Below are 23947 nucleotides of genomic sequence, written 5' to 3' on the forward strand. Positions count from 1 at the left end.
GTGTGATCTAGCCTAAATGACAGAGACACTAAAGTCAATTCAAATAGTGGGACAGAGATCCATGCATTGACCCACAGTATTGAAAGTTAGATTAAGTATGAGTCTTTGGCTCAGGACAACAGAGGGTATGTTTAGGCCTTTTCTCCTGACTCATCCAGGAACACAGCTGTAGTCCTCTGACAAAAATCAACAACCACCTTCTCTTTCACCTGCCTTTGTTAGTGTGATTGATTTGGAGACCTGAAATGTGCCTGTCACGTTGATCGATCTGTCCACTGGATGGGGGGGTTCTCCCCCAGCCTGTTGGCATAGTAATAAATAGGGGGTGACGGGCTGTTGACAGAGCAGCAGTTATGGCTTCTTTAATTTGCCCGACACCTCACACTGACAGAGACTCATAACAAGGTGACACAGCGTTGTAATGGTTACGCTCAGTCACCTCTTTATCGGGCGGAGAGAGAAAGCAGAGGTGGAAGTGTAGTGTGGATTTTTTGGGTCTGTGTGTGTGTGTGTGTGTGTGTGTGTGTGTGTGTGTGTGTGTGTGTGTGTGTGTGTGTGTAGAGGCTCACTGATTCGAGGTTGCCTCTCCTCCCTCTGGTCAAGGTGTTATTGAGAGGAGGGCTGTTATCTCTGTCCATGACGCTGCCTCACTAACGGGAGTACACCATCCCTACCAATCCCGGCGAGCCGAGCAGCATGTCCGGGTGGGTCGTTGCTAGCCACATCCTCCTGGGTGGGCTATAACTCATCTCAAGACGGGGATAAAGCCTTATCTCAGTCCCTCTCCACAGGCCTGCTCCACGCCTCCTCTGTCTTAGGGAAAATATTTTCTAGTGCTCCTGTGTGTGAGTTATAGTACGGGTTAAGGTGACTGAATAGGCCTGTCTGTTTGGGTTGTCTTAGTGAATTTATGTCTGTGTGTGCAGAGGAATGTGTACATTTATACAGTATGTGTAGTTCTGTGTAACTGAAATGTATTCACCATGCAAACAAGTTGTGTGTGTGCTCATCTTAATGTATCATATCCCATAAGGTGAAACACTATTGTCAAAAGTTATTTTATCACGTGAAGGGCATCGTTACAGTTGCATCTGAGGGTTGCCCCCCGCCTCCCTCCACAAGCACATACGCCCTCTCCCACCCACCTTCCCCATCCATGCCGCCTCTCTCTGTCATCTCAGCCTATCAATCAAAAATGTATTAAGTCCGGAGTCGGGGCCGATCAAAGGCAGAATTCCTGGGAGGAGAGCAGATAAGGCCTATCTCATTAATAAGTGCTTTACCATCGTAGGAGCCCACGCGCCTCGCCACACCCTGCCTGCCTCCCTTTGATATCTAATTATCCATCCGTTTCATTCTGTCAGGGAGGGAGGAGAGGGATGACTCACAGTGTCTTCACAACCAAATACTGTTACGCGTGTGTGTCTGTGTGTATCAGGATCTGGGCAAGGGGCTGCACCAAAACATCATGACATGCTGCAAATCCAAATGTTCAGAGAGTGGCACATGTAAACAAATGCAAATAAGATTGCAAAGGCAACTGGGCCCACGTTTGTATGGCACCCCTCCTGAAAAGCTGTCATGCATATACAGTAGTGTGAGCCTGAGATGGAGAGAGGGATCTATTTTAAAGAGTGTAACACTAAAAGCTAACTGCTGCTGAGACTCGGAGGGGGCTTACAAATCTACCCTTTAACAATCTGTAGGGGCAATGAGCTCTAAGAGTGAATACGATATTAAAACATCAGGGTAAGATATTGAGGAAAGGGGACAACGGAAGGAGTGCAAGGGTTAAGAGGATTTTTAAGAAAGGCTGGCTAAAGACTGGTGAACAAAAGAAGAAGAAGAAATGAAGAAGGAAGGGAGAAGCAGAGAAATGAGAGAATGGGAAATGGGAGAGAGAGAAAGAGCAGGGCATTCTTTTCCCTTCTCTCCTTGGTTTTCTGTAAGAGTAGCTCAGAAAGATAAGGCTAAAAGGTCCGTCAGTCTGTTGTGGAACAATCCGTTCTGTGTCTCTCCCCTCTTTCTCTCTCTCTCTCTCAAGATACTGTCTTTCTCTCTGTCTAATGGCACAACTCAGATTTCTAGCGATGCCTCTTGTGATATGGCTCATCTCTGGTGGCGTGGTTTACTGACATCACTTGTCCAATACAATATACTCTCATCCCATAAAGAGCAAACCAGCCGCAAGTCCAGCGCAACAGAAAAATTCTGTGAACACTTTGGGCTAGTTCTCTTTATTAAAGAACAAACTTTCAACATAGCTAATATTCAAACTAGTGTCATTTATTTATATGAAGAAAGACTATTCAAAGCAACAATAAAGGGCTGAAATTATGTCTTCATTTAACTGAGCCTTTCAAAACCCTCGTCCCTAATCGCTCAAAGCAGAGCTCGGAGACAAACACAAACTAAGGAGGATTTAGAAGAACAAAACCGACACAAAACACAGGCCCACGTGCCTAACAAAGACTCCAAAGTCTGCCTCCCCATCCCATGTCCTCTTTTAAAAAGAGACCTTCATCTCTTGGTGTTCCTGTTATGAAGAGACTTTCTTCAAGAGGAGAGAGGAGGTGTGTCAAAGACATGGGTCACAATGTTTACAAAGACGACTTTAAACCCAATCATAGCATCCCCCTGCTTTTATTTCATGTTTCATGGGATTAAAATTAAATGAAAATAAAAAACAAATTAATTTATGGCTGAATAACATATTTTTCTGTTTTAAATGGATGGGTTTAAAGCGTGAAAGGGAATCTACAAAGGCAATAATTACAGTCGAAGAAGCAAATTAGTTTCTTAGACTTTACATTTTATTATGTATTTCTAAAGGAAATTTTGATGTAAATCCAGCAAACAATGCAATCATCGAATATTATTCAGAAAGACTTAAAGTCGGAGTTCTCAAGTTAAGACACCAGTTAATCAGTAAATAATCAGCTGTGAATTCGCTCTCCCTCTCTGGCTCTGACCTGTTGTGAAGTTGCCTGAGGGTTTAAATAACTGTCTGGTGCCAGGCTGCCTCACCCCAAGGCCTTGTGGGAGATGAAGAAGAGGTCAGCAGAGGAGGGAGGGAGTGTATGTGTGTGTGTGTGTGTGTGTGTGTGTGTGTGTGTGTGTGTGTGTGTGTGTGTGTGTGCGTGTGTGTGTGTGTGTGTGTGTGTGTGTGTGTGTGTGTGTGTGTGTGTGTGTGTGTGTGTGTGTGTGTGTAGCCTGTACAGGCAGATACATGGAAAGGCAGGGAAAAGGGAAAAGAGTGTCAATGGAAAGACATGGGAATAGGTGGAAAGAGAGATGAGCAATCATGGGAGCCAGATGGCTACACAACAGAGCCACACCAGGAGCAGAAAATCATGTGATAAAGATGCCAAATTGACCATATTCAAGCCAATGGCAGATTCACAATAACAAAGCTTATTTTAATCAAATTTGGACACCATCCATATTGGCACCTTCTCAAATTTAAAGCTAAGCAAATTTAGGTGCCATATTTTTTACAGCAACTTAAAAAGTAGTTATGATGATGATGATGATTACATAACAACACACACGAACAGGACCACAGCTAAAACAGCCTTTCCCCCAACCTCTACGCTTGGCTAATACTTTTCTCTTGAAGCACTACTGTGTGTGAGAGAACACAGCAGACCCACAAGCACGTAAAAGAGAGGTCAACCCGCTGGAGTGAACCTCTGCCTGGGTGGCACTGCCTACACCCCCAGATGAACTGGTCTGGTTGTGATTTGGTTTCCGCGGACGTAAAGACACAGCAGATTCTTCCTTCATTTGCTTTTTTGTTCCCAGGATGCCTTGGCTAACGTGGGTTAGCACGGGGTGACAGAGAGGTCAAGGGGGCTCCAGTCGACTGTGGCCTGAGGGAGAATACTGGGGAGGGATAGCAGAGTGGTAGTTGAGAGGGGGGGGGGCTATCCCTCAGGAGCCTGGCCCCTCCCAAATAAAAACAAACAAACAGAATGGTCCTCTGATCTAATCTGGCTGGACTAAAGCCCTCCAAACAGACTGCCTGGAGCAGCTACTACACAGCGGCATGTCCTGTCCCTTACAGCAATTTAGAAGTACTGTAACTAGAATAACTTCATTTTACAGGATCTTTCCATCGAGAGTAAAAATGGATTGAAACCCATTTACATGAATACATTGGATGCATTAGGGACTAGTTACAATATTATCTGCTTTTAAATGGAGATTAATGCTCACTTCTAAAGATTGAAGACACGGGGCAGATTCAACTTATTTAAAGATGTTACAACAACTATCACTGTAAGTACTGTTTATATATATATACTGACTGCGGGGAAACAGTATTTCTAAGGCTACTGCCTGGGAAAGCCAACATGTTTGGCTCTTTGAATACTCACCCTAAACATTCCTTCTGTTTTTGTGTTTTGACAGTAGACTAAACTTCTCAGTGGCTAACTGTTACCCCAACACAATGCTAAACAAATTCCTCTTCCTCAGCAGTGCACCCACCAATTGCAGCGCAGCGTTCTGTCAGCTGACCAGCGAGAGAAGATGAGGGTGAGATTAGCCCAATCAGGGGTCAGACTGAGGTTATCACAACCACTCCAAAACTAAAACAGATGGAGAACGGAGTGTAGCACGACTCAACATCTACTGTCGGACGCGTATCTTTAGGCCATGTATTCTACTGCTCCAATGGACTGGAAGAATGTCAGACATAGTTTTAGTTTAGAATTCTGGGTCAAGTTGCTTAAACAAAATAGAGTGTGGATCAGCAAGTCTGAGGCGTATGATAAGAACACATGATAAGACTGGTAACTCCCATACAGTGGTTAATGCTCTCTGTCCCTCTGAGGCTCGAAAACAACAAAAGGTGCTAAATAACGCCCACACACTACCAATCTTTAAATGTCTCTTTCTGTATGTTCATGGTCACACAGATACCTTTTTAGATAATTGTACAGACATTTATTATCACAGACATACACCTAAAACAATTTCCTGAAATCACCACCTTTTTGAGTCCACATTATGGTCCTAAATATGTAAAATACTGTACACACAAACAGACGTGAAGCAAGACAAGACTTTTATTTAAAAGTATTTTTTGTGGTTGTCAGGGTTTTTAATAATCACAGATATCAGTAGAATAGACCTGTCATTACTCTTTTACTGTTTTTATTCTGTTTTTATATGTCCTGTAAGGATTATTTATTGCATGCACCCAGTGGAGTAGCGCTCCTAATTTTGCTGTATTGTAAAGTACAATGACAATAAAGGCTTTCAATTCAATTCAATTCAATTCAATACTCTTATTTTCTCTTGCTTTCTGGTGACAATGCAGACCTGTCTTAAACTGGCCTCTTGGGAGTACAAATAAAAACATGTCTAGTTTGCCCCAAACATCTTTCTTGTTGCCTGTCAGTCTGCTCTGGCTTTTTCCCCAGTTTGTTTATTTTTGCATAATTGTTTGCTTGTTTTCTTCATTATCTCTCCATCTGAAATTCAACTCCCTGCAGTGATACACATAAGGCCCCTCTCAGTCTATTTCTCGTTCTTTCTCTCACCAACTCCTTGCACCTAGATGTGATGACAAGAGGACCAAAGACTTTTGTCATGATGGAAAAACAAATACAAAACAGACGAGATAAAATGCTAGAAATATGTACAACATCTTATCACAGATCCTAATCGTTTCCGTGTACGAGGGGAGGGTGGCCGTGAAGAGAGGCGATGCACGTGAGGGAGTGAAAGAGGAACTTGAGAATATCCTCTCTGTGCGTTTGGCCTGTGCCTGATTTCAGAGCTAAGCCCTCTCTCAAGAGAAGGTCAACACCAGGTTCAACTTTTCACCTCGGCAGCCTGAGAGAACACACTTAATACCAAGGATTACGCCATGGTGCGCTGCAATATCGCCTGGCAGACCTCAGAACAGACCTGCACATTTCAAAACCACAAAATGCAATAATGCATTTGCGATGTAAATTGTAAATTCAATTTTGGTGAAACACATTAACTCACAAAGTCAGAAGAACATCAAAAGCAACACCAAAGCCCAATGTCAACTACAGTGGCGGGGAGTCCATGACCCTTAATATAACTTTTGGGCACCATGTCTAGTGGAACAATGTGTGTGTGTGTGTGTGTGTGTGTGTGTGTGTGTGTGTGTGTGTGTGTCTTTATATGCATGTTTGTGTGGGTATGGCGATGTCAGCGTCGGTCAGGTGTAACTAAACAGACAGACACGACAGACAGACAGGCAGACGGCCGGCTGGCGTCAGCGGCCACACGCCTGTCACGACACACCACACGCCGAAGAGCCGCATACCGCAGCACCCACACTGCGTACACACAATGAGTGCTCAGTCCCTCGCATCACGCACCAGCGGCAGCAGCAATGTGAAATATTCACACAGGGACAACAGGTAGAGAGCCGGGCAGGGGAGGGGGGAGACCTATGAGGTGAGGACGGAGGAAAGGGTTTAAGACAGTGGGGTTGAAACGGAGGAAGTGACATGGAATAATAACTTGTGACAAACTTCAGACAAATGTGTCACAAACACAGCTGTTTGAGAGCGGGCATGTTTGCATTTTCAAGTTTTGCATACTACAAGAACAAACTTCTCCTGGGACAGCTGGTTCAGAATGCAACATTTATTTTGAGATTTACTTACTAAATAGCTGTCAAAAATTCTATAGTGAAGAAGATGTCCTCAGCAATAAACAGCGTTCGTTTTAGAAGGATTTTACAACTATTTTTACTTTCAACTGATCTAATGCAATAATCCTCAATAATCATAAGATGGAAACAATGTATCTGTTGCAATTAGTTAGTTTGTTTTTCAATTGCGAATTAATCATCAACTATTTTTTTTTAAATGATTGAGACATCATTTAAATCATATGAATCAGATTTGCTGCTCTTCTCTCTTTTGCAGGATTTTAAACGTTTGGCGTTTAACGTCTTTGGATGTTGACTGTTGGTTAGACAAAATAATCAGTTTCACAATGTCACTCTGGGAACTTATGATGGCTGTTTTTCACAATTTTCTGACATTAAACAACAAGCAATAAATAGATTAATTAAAAAAAAAAAACGATCCTTAGTTGCTGTGCTAATCGCAACTTTAATTCAGTCACTTCCTCAAACTATTGCAGTAGTTTCTATGTGGAACTTTCTAAGTAAACTATTGCTCTTTAATATATAACTTCAACACACACACAATACACAAACACAATGTTCCTGTGCTTTATACAGACTGAAAAACTACAAAGATCCTTGGAAAAAAAAACATTATTTATATCACAGTAGTCAACCCTGACTATGGGATCTGAGCTGAGACTCACTACAGACGTTGTACAGCTCTCTCCCGCCCTCTAGTGGAGTAGGAGGAGACCTACATTACCGCCCTACCTCCTTATCAAAACTCTACCACTTTTCCACTGGCTTTTTTCTGCAGTGGGAAAAGTTGCAATTGACATTCAGTCCAGGGACAAATGACTCTGCAGTAGGCGCAGGTATTTATCGGCTCTGGCTCCGATCAGCAGTGATGGAAACAGGACACCAGGACGTGATTGCAGTCTCCTGCGAACCATACTCAAGCCCGACCGATAAAGGATTTTTAAGGCCGATATCGATACAAATATTTGGTGATTAAAAAATCTGATATTCCGATATATCGGCCGATACATATTTAAAAAAACAAATCCAGAAACGCATAACAAAAACATAAACAGATTTCCCTAACATTAGTTATTTGAAGTTATTTATGAGTCCTCACTAAAATAATATGATAATGCAGTTTAAAAAATAATCTTGTTTGTTTTATTGTCACAACAGAACAGAGGAACATCCAAATATATTGAAGTTCTGATAAATAAAATGTATAAAAATACAAACTTAACATATGAAACTTAAAGGGTTAAACACAAGTGTTGCCAACAGGGACGTTGTAGAGCGCCATCTGGTGGACAAACTATGCAACGCCAACACTCAGAACATGGTCGAAGGGTTTTTCGTCCGTTTTTATTTTATTTTTTAAATATTCATTTATCGGCCATTATAAATGCCGATACCGATAGTTTGGAAAATGCCTAATATCGGCCAATAATATCGGCTGGCCGATATATCTGTCAGGCTCTACCCCCTACACATGACCGTTGGATTAAAGAGGTGCTCGACAACTTGAAGCTTGAGAAGCTCAGATCTTCACTGAAAGGCTCTATCTCGACATTCCTAGAGACACAGAACCCTTTCCTAGAACTCGACTCCCTCAGTGTATCCCCTGACGTGGAGGACTGAGCTCCTTCTGGACTGCTCCACTTGACGCCAAGAAACAGACAGGCTAACTCGTCTCCTGGTAATAAGAAAGGAGTCTATTTGCTATTTTAAGCAGGTTGACCTGTGTTTCTAAAAAAAAGAAAACTGGATCTACACGCTACTTTTGATGGAAAAAGGGTATAAAGTATGTCTGACCTGATGTTTCTAACCTTGTGGGGATCTGGGGGATGAAGAGCAAAGAAATTAATGTCAGCCATGTGTGTAGAAGTCGCTTGAGCATTTTCTGCAACCAGGGCCTAATGGAGTACAGTGGGGCCCTCTTTAGCTATTGCCGACACCCTGAGCCCCGCACATCTGGTGTTAATCAGCAAAGCTTGCACAAACACACACATACAAAGAGACAGACACACACAAGCAAACACTTATGCAAAGATCCCCTTAAATAACTCCCTCTCAACTCCTGAACTTCCGACATGACTGGGGTCAACACACTTGCCCTGGATCTATTAGTACACACACCAGAGCCATGTAATAAGAGAGCTGGTGAGTTGTTACAGTACAGTTAACACACACACACTATTTTAGACTCTGCACAGGGGCAAGTACAGCACATAACTAACCATGCATACAACACACACACATCTAACTATAATGGATGGAATCTCTATAAGTGAATTTTGAAAGGGGACGCCCCAAACGGGCACTACAATAGTACATTCAAATGAGGTATATAAAAGGGGGACAGAGACAGAGAAAATGTGTGCTATCACACCAGTCACTACACCACAGTCAGAGTGACTATAGTCTCGCTTTGCCAGACCGTCCTCCAAAGCGCGCTGCAGGAGAGTCTGGCTACTCCACATAGCCTTCGGAGATGGGAGGAAAACGTGCTCTGGTTTATTGGCATTTCTTTAAACCACTTGCAATTGTCTTGCGCGGTGCTAAGCACTGGAGAAAAGCCGCGGTGCTGCTGCAAAATAGGCTCGGAAGGAACTTGTTTTGGTGGAACGTTTACGTTTAAAAGTTGTTTTAGTCGTGCATCAGAAAACAGATTGGACAGATAGTCTAGCTAGCTGTCTGGATTTACCCTGCAGAGATCTGAGAAAAGGTTAATCATAGTCGTCATAAATCGACCGGAGTTTAAAATGCCAACACAAAGGAAGCCCAAGGCAACGGATATCCGGCCTAAATGAGTGAAATCCGGCGGATTTTCCGGTGGCAACGGCGCAATGCCAGAAGTGGAACGTCAAGGATATAGACTAGAGTGACTATAGTGCAGACTGAATGACCTGATAGCTGACAAGGTAGAGCTCAACCATTTCCAAAGGCAGACGATAGGGGTTACATTTTTACCCTTGCTAAAAATGCTCCACTAAACAATAAAGCTGTGCACGACAAAAATAAACACACACCACACCTAGGGCTGCACGATATAAGAAACATAACTAATTGTGATTATTTTTGACTAATATTGCAATTACGATATGATTCATGATATTTCATTGAAGAATATATTAAAATGACCATGGTGTGATGAGACCTCTGCTCAGGTTGAAGGTGGTCCAGAGCTTGAAAAGAAGCTAAAAAAGGAGAATTAGGAAGATCTCGATAATCAATTTCACAGAAGACATTTTGACGAATCACAGTAGGAAAAGCACAGTCAAGTAAAAAAAATAACATTTATGAGGGCTGAACTCTAGCTGTCAGGGTCCTGGTATTGTGCATGCTGTCACACTGAGCCGTTGTTAATGTTATTAGTAACACCTGTGATCATCTTAATGTGACAACTTATAATGTCTGCTGTGAAAAAGGTCTACTGTACATGCCCATGCAGTCCAGAATGGACAACTAAAGGGCGTTCAGGGCCTTTAAGTATAAGCTTTCTATTAAAACACATTAGCAGATGCGTTACTTGTTGTTTTACAATGAGTGCCACCTTTTTATCCTAATATCTTTCGGGAAAACAATATATTTTTGAAGCACAGCACCCACATGAAATTCATTGAAAGAGAAACACACCTGTTTCCTTTCCTGACTAACTACTTGCATGTAGCTGTTCCAGGAGTACATGCGAGTACAGTACATAACGGTCAAATTTGGCTTAATTTTGGATTATCTGTCAATAATGATTTTTCCACCTTCAAAAATTTGTTAAGCATACATGTAAATGACAGATTAAAGACCAAAATGCAAACAGCATTACTAAAGTAATAGTATAGTAACTATAAACTTACAACAGCTGAAATACAGTATAGCCTGCCCCATACTGTATAGTACTATACTGTTTATGTATAGGTTAGTGAGCTCTTGGTGAGCACATCGAAGAGCATTTGGAAAAATATCATACCTCCGTTCGCAGGTTTATTCGATACCTCTCCTATACGGTGGCCCTGAAGTGCAAATCACAACAGCAAACAGAAAAACACAACGGCAAATATGAAAACACGACAGCAAATATGAAAACACGACAGCAAATATGAAAACACGACAGCAAATAGGAAAACACGACAGCAAATATGAAAACACGACAGCAAATAGGAAAACACGACAGCAAATATGAAAACAAAACGGCATTAACTTCTACTGGAAAAGGTAGGGCCTATCTAGCAGAGGACGGAGCCTCCTGATTGGACAGACGGACTGTCTTTCTGTTAAAAGTATGCGCTTTTCCATGTTTTTCACCTCTCCTTCCTGTTAAAAGACTGTCTGTCCAATCAGGAGGGTCCGTCCTCTGCTAGATAGGCCCTACCTTTTCCGGTAGAAGTTAATGCTGTCGTGTTTTCATATTTGCTGTCGTGTTTTCCTATTTGCTGTCGTGTTTTCCTATTTGCTGTCGTGTTTTCCTATTTTCCGTTGTGTTTTTCTATTTTCCGTTGTGTTTTCCTATTTGCTGTCGTGTTTTCCTATTTGCTGTCGTGTTTTCCTATTTTCCGTTGTGTTTTTCTATTTTCCGTTGTGTTTTCCTATTTGCTGTCGTGTTTTCCTATTTGCTGTCGTGTTTTCATATTTGCTGTCGTGTTTTCCTATTTGCCGTTGTGTTTTATGATTTGTTGAAGTGTTTTCATATTTGCTGTCGTGTTTTCCTATTTTGCTGTCGTGTTTTCGTATTTGCTGTCGTGTTTTCCTATTTGCCGTTGTGTTTTATGATTTGTTGAAGTGTTTTCATATTTGCTGTCGTGTTTTCCTATTTTGCTGTCGTGTTTTCGTATTTGCTGTCGTGTTTTCCTATTTGCTGTTGTGTTTTCCTATTTGCCGTTGTGTTTTATGATTTGCTGTTGCGTTTTTTATTTGCTGTTGGGATTTGCACTTCAGGGCAACCGTGAGACAAACCAAACAAAAGGTTAGGTTAATTTAAATGTCGGTCCTACGTTGTTTTATAAATTCAAAAAATTAACATTAGCTTACTTGAATTGACGTTAACGTTAGCTAGTTTGTGGTTAGTGAGTAATGTTAGCGGCTTAACGCTGCTGTACAAACTCATCGGTTAGTATCCTTGTAGTCTTTCGTTTGAAAATACGTATACTAATAAAGCAGAAATCTCACCTTTGTGTGCTTTGTTAATTTCCGAGTGCACCAGCGTTTTCTTTACCTTCTTTACCGTCTTCTTTGGCAGAGCAGCAAGCCGTAATTAACTCACTGCTGCCCCCTGTGGCCATACACTATTCACAAGTTCCTCTCTACAACATGCCCAACAACTGCCGGCAATTGGAAAAATGTACAGCTGGGAGATAGATGACACTGTTGTTTTTACAGTGAACCAGCTCCAAACTCAGCTCACCACCTGTGCTGAGTCCCTCATACTCCTCCATAGATTCAAGGAGACCAACTTCCAGGATGTCTGCGAGAAAGGGCCGGTGCAAGTGAAACAGGACAGTGTGTTCAGGCTCTGTGCCTCCTGCCTTCAAAGCTACTTCAGGGGGTCTCCAGCCATTAAGTCTCAAGCAAGCAGATTGGGCTCTTGGGCTTAATGAAGTAGTACTCTGACTTAAAATTAAAACTTTTTCCAGTTATACTGAATTGATCAGTTTACTCTTCCTAAAAGCTACGGCAATCAAAGGCAAACTGGTGTACATATGTATTTATTGTCACATACAGAACCAATGTCAAACAGTTATTGTTTATAAAAATCAAGAACATAATATAATGTAGACTTTTAATTTCAAGTATAAATTTTATTACCTGTAAAAAAATAAACATAACATTAAAAGGCTGCGTGGGTTTGGACTTATGTAATTCTATGACAGCCTAAATTGGAAAGCTTTACCTACCATATTGTTTATGTCAATAAATCTATAAAGACTTCGTTCTGACTTTCAGAAACCGCACACATTGTCAGTAACATTGTCATTTTTAGTAAGTAATGTCCAGTTACGTTTTGCAATCATAACTTGTTATTATTTTGTTGTTTGTTTCAGCATGCGTGTAATTTTTAAATGAAGACACACTGTGACTCAGTTTAATCTGCTCTCTCACCATAGTAATGTGGCTCCAGTACATTGCAAGATTTAAAAAGCAGCCTTAAAAAGCCCTGACACAATGTAGTCTGAGCCCCTTCCATCGATGAGTCCTGTTCCATCACCGTTAACAAACCAGCAGGGAATCAGTGTGTGTGTGTGATGAGGGTGTATAAGCAAGAAAGAAATGCTCTTTCACCTTGTATGCGTGTGTGTGTGTGTGTGTGTGTGTGTGTGTGTGTGTGTGTGTGTGTGTGTGTGTGTTTAAAGTTTATGAGGCATGTGCACCTGGTCACGTTAATTGTTTGTCCCTTCACATACATGGTGGCATCTAATTTTTTCCTGTAACTCACCTGTACGCAGATCTGTCACCTCAAACACAACCCCATGGTAGAACTGACCTGGAGAAAAAATATATTTTCATTTATTCAAAATTAGGAATCAGCAAACATAAAATAGCTACTCAATCTATGCATCGTTATATGAAACATTCTCGCCATTTTCTACCTGGTAGACCATGAACCGAAGCAGACAAGTGGTGGCTGTCCAGGGTGTAGAAACGCAGGTAGTCTTGTTGGTCAAGACGTCTCTTCCAAACCTTTGTTTAACCGAGTGCCTCAGCGTCACTGTCAGGCTGCAGTTCTTAGTTAAGCTGAAGTCCATACCAAAAGAGAGACAAAGTTGTGACCAATTAGCTTACAGCAAAGTTCTGATTATTCTGTTTCTTTGTGATTCACAGAAGCCATGTGAAGCAAGTGAAGATGTATTTGTCAATGTAATTTAAGTATAGTTGAACTCCATTTTCAGTGTAGTTTACATTTGGTTTTTGACCTGTAGTTTTTACTGATCCTATTTTTTGTTTATTAAGATGAAGTTCTCATGTTGCCCTTATTTTTGGTATACAAGTTTGTTTTATATCACTACAGGTGCTTCATTGTGTGATAAACACAAGAAATTTAAAATTATTTTTGAAAATGTGCATTCATTTTTAAAAAGCATTTTTTATCCTGACACGACCAAACTACCTAAATATATAATTCCTTTTATCATTTCAGTTTAAAACGAGGCAGTGTTACTCACTTGGTTTCTTTAATAGAAGCTGTATCAGACCACAGCAGCTTGACTTGCTTTGCCATCATGGAAGACTGAGATGTCCTGAGTGCTCACCTACCGCCATTCTCACCCCCAGCTTTTGGTGAATGATACCCAAACACCCAAAGTAGGTGTTGATGTTACCATCTGAAACAACTTTTTTTCTTTGCCAATAATTTAGCTGTTCACTACAAAGCCTGGAAATAATGACAGGTTTGAGTTTGTTGTCCCTTCTCACGCTTTTCTCACAAAAAAATAAATCCTGTGCTTGTTTTTAGAACAACTGAAAACTCCGGGATAACCTGTTTTTAGTCTCCGACCAGGTTGAAAATTGTTCCTGGTTTGTCGCTGATGCTGATGCACAGAGCGTCATCTCTGTCCGGTAGCTCTATCATGAAATGAGGATCTCTGTCCACTGCTCAAGCATCAACAACTCAAGTTTGTTATTTTTGATGTGTAAATATGATTGGCAGCAACTAACACTATTACATTCCTTAGTGCAGCAGTGTAGAGCCTACCCTGACGCCTTTAGTATTAAATACTTGATACATATGTGGTGGATAAAATAACATTTGCTGTGATCGGTGCGTGAATGTGCATCAATGTTTATCTGATGAGCAAGTGGCACCATGTATAGGCCCCAGTGTATGAATGTGTGTGTATATGATGTGAATGGTGACTGTAGTGTAGAGCACTTTGAGTGGTCACTAAGACTCTAGAAAAGCGCTAATATAAATGCTGTCCATTTACCATTTAACATAGAAAATGTTCACTAAATATGAAGCTATATAAAGGAAAAGCACCTTAAATATCACAATTAATACACGACACATTCACGGTTTTACGTGGTGTTGAGCGCGGTGTTATGAGCGCGGTGTTATGAGCGTGTACTTCCTGGCACTTCCTTCTTTTTTTAGACCCTGCTTCAAGTGCCCGTTATCTGCCCTGCTTTCAGTATTAACCTATGTAGCACAGGATGTATGTAGGCTATAGTAGGTTTATAAAGCAAAGTGCATCCATGTCTCTCTCTTGTTTGACAAATTGTAAAATGTATTTAAATTGGATTTCTAGTCATCTGAATAAAGTGCACAAAAAAAGGCATAAAGGTTGGTAGCACTTGTTTTCCTCTTACCTCCACTGTCTTTTAGTTTCTTGATGTAGGCAATGGCTTTAGTCACATTTTCCTTTGTTGCTTTGGTAAGAGAGTCCTTCCAGGTGATAATTTTACTATCAAACAGGATGAGAGAAAAGTGGTCTTCTTTGTGGAGTTCTTTCAGAATGGCGACCATTGCATCCCGAGTCTGCAAAGGTTCCCAAATCCACATGAAGATGTATACACAGTGATGCATACAGTATGAAGCTTATCTTCACAAAAAGTATTTTACCTGTGCAATCTTTCTTCCACTCATTGATCCGCTCCTGTCAATCACAAACACCACGTTCTTTGGGACTCTGGCCAGGTCAGGTGGAGCAAAAAAGTGCACAAAGTATCAGTTGACAATCTGAAAGGAAATACAGCATTTGATTAAGACTAGTAGTGAAATAGTTACACAAGGACACTGCTATGCTCACCTTCAAACGGCTAAGGAAGTAAAACTAGGTTTATGTTTTCATCTTAAAGTTAATTCAACAATGTTGTTAGCTATTTCCCAGAGCATATTTGAGTTAGGAATTAATGTAAAAAGAGGCAGTGCTCCTGCAGGTTAATCTCACGACATATGCTTTAAGTAACATTACTGAGTTTTATATGCTGCTGCAACCATCAATTTCCCTGCGAGGCACAAAGACACTTGTCAAAGGTAGAGAAAGACATGATCTATGCTTAATGTCAAAAGTATTGAGTTTTGACTGACATGCTGAAGTTAGTGATGAAGTCGGTCTTGGGCAGCTCCACTTCAAAGGAGATTTCCTGGGAGAAGTTTGCTTTGTTCAGAGCCTTGGAGGTTATGACGGTGTGGGCGAAACGAGAAGTCACAGTGCAGTCCACTTTCACACTACACCATCTGAAAGGATGTTACATTATGTCTCATAAGATTGTTACCCCTCTGCCTGCCTGACTGCTCCATTCCTGTTTCCCATGGACCCTCATTTAATTATGTTCAGACTTGCCACCCATACCAGTAAGCCTTTGTATTTTTATTTTTGCCAATAAATTACCAAACCCTTCCTTCCTGTCTGCCTAGTCTGTCTGTTTGGGTTCTCCTCCCCTTGTTGCCAGAATTCACCAAATGTGACAGAAAGAGGAAAACTTAGCATGCCTGTTGAGAAAAATGCTTTTTGAAAGCCATCAACATCAAAAAATCTAAAACATTATATTATAGAAAGACCAGCAACTAGGGCGAATTCTAGCTCACCCAGTAAGAGCATGTGCCCCATTTAGGCTGAGGCCTTTGCAGCAGCCTGGGTTCAAATCTGACCTGCGGACCTTTGCTGCGTCTCATCCCCCATCTCTCTCCCACCTTTCCTGTCTAACCACTGTTACTCTGAAATAAAGGGGAAAAAGCCCCCAAAAATTATCTTAAAAAGAAAGACCAATAGCCACGAGAACTGTCAGCTTATTGTATTGTTGTCTCTCTACTGAATTGGGGATCAGATGTCATGAGAAATGTCCCAAAATGATTCATTCGGTCACAAAACTGAGAGAGGTCACTGTTGTGTAAACACATGGCAAGATGAAACTTTTAGAGAACGGAATAAAACGCAGATGGACAAATCATTTCCAGCATGTTTATTGTCTCCAGCAAAGCAAAGGGGAGACAAACACATGCCAATAGACACCGCAGGGGGAAGAGTGGAACAAGTGACATCTGTAAGCAATGAGGTTTTTCAGAAAATGTGGACTTACTTTGCAAACAGTAACAATACCACTACTGTGAAATAGACGCTAGCAGTACCTTGGTCTCGTGTGTATTGGATTATATCCAGGTTTCATAATTCATTTCCCATTGATACATTAACATGACTGTATAAATTTCTTGTTGTTAGGAGAGGTCCTACCTCTGTTTTGATTTTACAATATATATCAATATCAAAATTGATTACTTACAGTCACAGAGTCAGTGCTTTGTTTCTGTAAAATTAAAAGAGACAAAGATATGTAGTTTATTTTCACAACCAAAATTGTCCTTTTGAGTTTTGTACCAGCACTCCATCAGTAGTCCCTATCTGAAGCATCCATGCTTATGATTATGACCTTCATCATTTTCATTAAAGCAACAATGCATAACCATTTTACCTTAAAATAACAGCTTCAAAATCATTTTGATGCTACACTGACTTGTAATACGGAGAATAGTGCATCTGTCATTCCCACTCTGTGCCCAGATTGCCTGTTCTCGCACTATGTAGTCTCGCATTGCAAAACCTTACTCCTAAGCGTTGCGGAGGAGGGTCTGGCTAGTCCACACAACATTCAGTCCTTCCAGAAAAATGCGGAGTTTTTTTGTGATTGTTGCGGGCAAAAATCCTTGATTATGCGGCACGTTTTCTTAAAAAATTCGATGGAACATGCTGGATATTTATGCAATTTTATGCAATGAAATTGCGGGAACTTGCAAAAATTGCAGGAACTTGCAAAAACTGGGGTTTCAGCATGGCTTCATCGCGGGGTTTGCAGCTTTTCGATGATGTTCACATCACGTAATTACGTCACTTCATAACGTTCCCATGGCAACGGGAAAATGGCTGCTCTTGTGTGAAGTAAACGCAACATTTTTCAACTTTCTGCTAAGATATATGGGACTTTTTTGCAACGAAAATGCGAGGATTATGAAATCGTGAAAGCGGCGCGGGCTAAGTGCCAGACGAAGCAACAGTGCCTCTGCAAAGTAACCTCGGGAAGGAACATGCGCTCGTTCAAAAATTGTTTTAGTCGTACAACGGAAAACTCAGATTGGACAGATAGTCTAGCTAGCTGTCTGGATTTACCCTGCAGAGATCTGAGGACTATAGTCCTCATAAATCAACCAGAGTTTAGAATTACCAACACAAAGAAAGCGGAAGGTGACGGACATTCGGCTGAAAATTAGGGACATCCAGGGGAATTTCTGGTGGCACCTAAACAATCCCGGAATGAAACATCATCGATATAGACTACGCACTATGTAACTTGATGGGTGGGTACTATCTCCCGGGAGAAGTGTGTAATGCTTTACTGCACTACCACTGATTTTGGTGAAACTGAATCATATTTTATGGAGAAAATGTTTTCTGGTTTTCCCTCTGATGTCCTCCGGCTGCTCTGCCACAACTCTCCTTGATTTACGCTGTTGTCTGATAAACAGAAAGCTTTACTTGTTGCTAACGTTAGGCTAACCGCTAATTGCTGCTAACTTAGGGTGACCAGATGTCCCGGTCAAACCCGACAGTCCCGATTCTGAGTTGCGTAGTCCCGAGTGCCGACAAAATCCTGTCGGGATGCTAAAATGTCCCGGTTTACACCAACCACTATGAAATTGTCCAGGTTGTCAGCGATTACATAGCCGACGTGGTCTTATTATAGCCCGATCATTAACTAATCCCATGTAGACAGACTAATAAAACGTCCAGCGTATGATTTTAACAATGCGTGTGTATGTCAGTCAATCGTAGTGGTCTGCATCTGCATAATCTGTGCAGCCAGCATTACAATATATATTTGTAAACATTGTTGCAATGCCTCTTCTTATCTGTCTCGTTTTAACCAGTCCCTCCAGGTGGAAAGTCAGCGCTGGGTGAAAATGTTCGCGCATTTCAAAAGCAGGGAGATTCCGTTCAAAAATGTAGGTCTCCTTTGTCAGTTCACCATGTGTCTACCGGGCACAAATGCTCCCGTTGAGCAGATCTTTTCGCTCATGAACAACCCATGGACTGACGAGAGGAACTGGATGACCATTCCTAAGTTAAAGGCGTTACGTGTCACATGGGCCAATTTTGCTGACACCTGTGTGCAATTTCACAGTAGGCTTTCAGCCAACAAATTGATTCTTGAGCAAATTCACTCCTCTAACAATATACAAATATATATTTCCAATAGGGAAGCTATCTGCTCTATCAAATGAGATTACATTTGTGTGTGTGTGTATTGTTGGTTAGAATAACACTGGTAACACTTTACGGTAAGGGTACATGAATTATCATGAATTCATGCATTAATTAATTGATGTAGGCTATGTATTATTATGCATTATGTAATTAATGATTTATGTATTACTGCATTCCTTAATATCCCATGAATCATCAGGAAATTGACGTGTTCATAGTCTATCATTCGTGATCTCATACATGAACAACACAACTAAAGCATTAGGTACGTGGGCACATCATTATGAATTATTAAGCATGATCATGATTATTTATTTTTCTGAAGAAAAAAAAATGTGGTCATCACTGCGCAAATTGTGATTTGAACATAACTTGTGCACAATGATGTACCCACCTTACCTAATGTTTTAATGTGTTGTTCATGCATGAGGTCATGAATGAGAGGCTATTAACTCATGTCAATTCCTGATGATTCATAAGATATAAAGGAATGAAGTAATACACAAATCATGAATTAATTCATGCATGAATTCATAATTCATGTACACTTACCGTAAAGTGTTACCATAACTTCAGTTCAAGCCTGTGGCAGCAGTTACAAATAATTAATTTAGTGCCGTGCAATGAAAAATACCTTTTCACAGTTTTTCACAAGTTCAGTGGGTCCATTTTCCAAAAGAATGCTTTAATTCTGAAAAATAAAGTTGGTCCTACACAAAACTCACTCAATGTCTTTTAATATTATTTCTTAGATATGTAGGCTACATACCAAGAAAATTCATGAATATTAACTGAGATACCCCATTATGTTGTGAGCAGTAGGCCTACGTTTGCTGTTTGCAATATTGTGTCTAATCTGTCTGTGTCTATGTCTGACCTGGGCTGGCATATGTTCACATTGAAAAGCGTGTGCGTGTACGAGCACTACGGTAACGCGCAAAGTGTCCCGGTTTTAGTTCCGGAAAATCTGGTCACCCTATGCTAACTGCAACATTAGCTAGTAAGCTCAGTTAAGCAAGGTTTATGGCTGTTGTGTTCCCATGCGAGGATCGCGAGCCAAAAAATTACTTCACATCACATCTTTCACATGCCGCGTGAAGGCTTTGTGGCGCGTTGCTGGCACCTCTGAATTGTTGTAACTCTGTCCATGCTGCACATTACATTTCAACATGGTTGGCTGGAAAGACTAGACTAGCAAGATCACCTGTACAAGCATCTGTGTTATTCTTTATGTGGAGAACACAGGGAGTTAAATGGCCTCAAATGCGTGGAAAGAGAGAGCCTCCACACTGGGAAAAAAAGAGGCATTTTGCTTGGGTGTGGTAAACATGAGATAGTGTTGGTAACATTGAGATGCGAACAGTAATTTTGACTTGGAGGTAAGGGGCAGTAACATTAATAATTGGAGTAGTAGACAAATATAATGTTTGGAGGTACGATGGTGTTGACCATGGATGTGTTTACCACTGTTGCCAGGCAGCCGGCTTTCCTTTACTTCTGCTATCTACGTCTTCTCTACTACTTCTTGCTTATTCACAAATTATTTTGTTCGTACGCCCCCTGGCATTTTGTAGAATACTGCAACGGACAATATGTTGAGCATAAACAGCTCTTTGCATGCACATAGCTTGTGCGCCGTCTGCAGAGGCTCGCGTCACAGTGTCACGTGTGAGTATAACCAAAGCTTTAGTCATGTTGCCAGGACTGGAAGCTCAGGGTATTGCACAGAAGTAGAATTTATAATCTATTCAGTTTAATAAGTCTAATCAGAGCATCCTAGCGTGGTGTGTTTCACGAAGGCCAAGCCAGGCTGAGAGGTGCGACTAGGTCGAGCTAGGCTGAAGTAATTCAGATAGATGCGCATTCACGGCTTTCTTTAACAGACCGCTGGGTCGATCACAGGTTTACTGATGCTGAAATGGAGAATACGCTTTGTGTATATACTTTACACAGAGTGACCAGCAGCTTCTTACGGACATATGATAACGTGAAACACATTACGGTATTTGTAAAAAAGAAACACGGCCGCTGGAATGAAACGCGTGGCAGACGATCGCAGACCGACTGAATGCGTAAGCAGCAAGCAGCAAAATTATTCATTTACTGACCACTACTCTGAATTGAAACTGTCATAATCATACCATTCAAGGAGTTAGGCTAAGTATTTGCACAAATGAACAGTTGTACTATTTGTCTTAAAAGTGAGCAGAAGATGTTACGCAGGAAATTTACCATGAAGATCAATTACAACCACTAATCTATAATGCTAGAATATGATGCGTAAATATCTCTCTCTCACTCTGTCTCTCCCTCTCTCTCATATGGGCTAAATATAAATTACCTAATAACTTAACTTCCACTGCTTGCTTTTCAGGCAAAGTGTACAACTGTTCATTTGTGAAAATAATTAGCCTAACTCTTTGAATGGTTTTATTTAAGAGTAGTAGTTTGTAAATGTATATTTTTGGATAGGCCGATAGCCAGTCAGACCGCTTCTGCCATGCTTTCTCTCACTGTGTAGTTTGCTTCTTTTCATATTATATGCTTTGCTTCCTAGTAGGCCTATGTATGGACATAGAAAAGACACTGAAGAAATTAGACTGAAATCTAGAAACTATGACGATAATTAAGTGATAAATGTAATGCACACTATAAACATGACTGTAACACAGAGTAGGCCTATTCATCAGTTATTTCCCCCCAGCAAAATATAAGGTCAAAAGCCATTGATGTGTCCTCTCCCTGTTTGATGAACGTAGGCTACTGTATATACAGTACTATATAGTTACTGGTCCAGTGAACTAAGACTATAATTGTGTAAGGAGGATGGTACAATTAGGATAGTTTTTATAATTGGACAATCCTCTCAAATTATAGTCCCAGTTTACTGGAGAGAACACGAATTGAAGAATATGCCAAATAAAATGCACATGGAAGGGGAACATACACAATCCTTTGTTAAAGAATACAAAAATAAATAAATCAACTAAAATAATTAAAGGTGTATTGGTCTGCCATTGTTAGAACCACTAAAACGTGTATAGCACTTTATATATTCTTCATCACTGACTTCATTTAAAACACATTTGCAACTGTATCAGCTTTTTCTAATTATCTCAACAACTGCTGTAAGCGACCCGACCCCGGCTAAGCGGATGAAGATGGATGGATGACTGCTGTAATATACTGTATTCATCAAACTTCTAACAACTATATGTGAACAGCAGTTTTCATACAGCAATATAATAGTAACAACTGTCACATGAATAATTATACAAATAATGGTCACAACTTTAAATAATAACTTAACTGAACAGCAATATGCACCTGTTGTATTTTAATGCAGGCTAATGAAAATAAGGTAAAAACCACTGCTGAGTGATCAGAAAAGGCCCCAGGATTCATTAATCCTGGCTGTTAGCCTGGTCAAGAGCAGGCTAGCTGCACAGAATAAATCTCCATGATAACTTAGGTGCCTCTGCTTTTGTGCAACCAAGTCAAGGCTAAATTCATCCAGAATAACTGATAAAGCGAGGTTTGACCTAGTCTAATCTGTGCATCCTGGCTTGGTGCGTTTTAATGAAGGCCAGGCTGAGGAGGAGCGACTAGTCGAGCCAGGCAGAAGTCATTCAGATAGATGTGCGTTCACAGCTTTCCTTAACAGACCGCTGGGTCGATCACAGATTTACTGATGCTGAAATGGAGAATATGCATTGTGCATATACTTTACACAGAGTGAGCAGCAGCTTCTTATGGAAGTTTGATGAAGTGAAATACATTATTTGTAAGAAACACGGCCGCTGTGATGAAACAGCGAGAGAAAACGTTGCAAACAATCGCAGACCAACTGAATGTGTAAGTAGTCTAAAAAATAGACATTAGGCCTATGTGACCACGACTCTGAACTGTAACCGTCATAATTATAACATTCAAGGAGTTAGGCTACTAAGTAATTTGTACACATTAACAGTTGTATATTTTGGATTAAAAGTGAGCAGAATGGTTTCAGTTAAGAGAAGTGGTTCTTAAATGTATATGTATGTATGTCATTCAGTCCGTTTGCTATTGTCTGCCACGCAATTTCTCGCTGTTTTATTATAGCGAGTTTGCTTCTTCCTAAATGTGCTTTGCTTTCTCGTAGCCTATATATGGACATAATAGATAATTAAGTGATAAACTCAATGCACACTGTAAACATGACTGTAACACAGTGTATTTACACTGACGACCGTGGCTGAGAGAAGGATGCTGTCCAGGCTTCAGTCCATCTTGGATAGTGTCTCACACCCTCTCTACGACACACTGGCCCAGCAGAGGAGCACCTTCAGCAGAAGACTCCTCTTACCCAGGTGCACCACAGAGCGCCACAGGAAATCATTCCTGCCTGTGGTCATTAAACTTTACACCGCCTCCCTCAGAAAGTCGAAAACCCCCTCTCAGTAATCATCTCAACATAGACAATCATTTTTTTTGCACTCTTTGCACATTAATACTGTACATTTGATCTTTTATATATATCTACTGTAAATTTGTATATTTGTTTTTAATATATATGTTGTCTGTATAATATATGTTGTTTGTATATCTGGAGTTTGTAACAATAATAATTGTTAATGTAATAATGTGCTGAGAATGGCAAATAAAAGGCACATGGAAGAGTAACATACATGATCCTTTATTTTTAAAGAAAAGAAAAATAAATAAATCATCTAAAGAGATCTATTGGTCTCAGACCAGTCAGCCATTGTTAGAACGACTATAAACACACATGTAGTATAGCACTTTATATACTGCCCTTCATCACTGACTTCATTTAAAACACATTTGAAACTTTATCAGCTGTGTTTTAACCAGTTATTACCAAGACAAATCCACAGCTGCATGACTCTCCACAGCACAGGCATAGCTGGGAAACAAGAGAGCCTCTGCCTTGGCATTACTGAAAACAAGTGTGGGGAGAATTTGAGGCATGTGGGGCTCAAGTCTTCCCATAAGAGTTTTACTCCACCCACAGGAGGAGGGACCTTCTACCTCTGCAACTCTTGTTTGTGTGAGTCACTGTGTGTCTTACTACTAACCAATATGCTCATCTAATCAAGACTTGATTAACAAGATC

General features: G+C 40.7%; 1 long non-coding RNA gene across 1 annotated transcript; it reads left to right on the forward strand.

Annotated features, from left to right (window-relative positions):
- The first annotated feature begins 4042 nt into the window (after window positions 1-4042).
- LOC144516178 (uncharacterized) lies at window positions 4043-5274 on the forward strand. Its single transcript, XR_013501816.1, has 2 exons — window positions 4043-4281; window positions 4483-5274. It is a non-coding gene; the product is annotated as an uncharacterized LOC144516178 (long non-coding RNA).
- The last annotated feature ends 18673 nt before the right edge of the window (window positions 5275-23947 follow it).

This window comes from Sander vitreus, chromosome 4 (genome assembly GCF_031162955.1).
Source record: "Sander vitreus isolate 19-12246 chromosome 4, sanVit1, whole genome shotgun sequence".
In the NCBI taxonomy this organism is placed as follows: domain Eukaryota; kingdom Metazoa; phylum Chordata; class Actinopteri; order Perciformes; family Percidae; genus Sander; species Sander vitreus.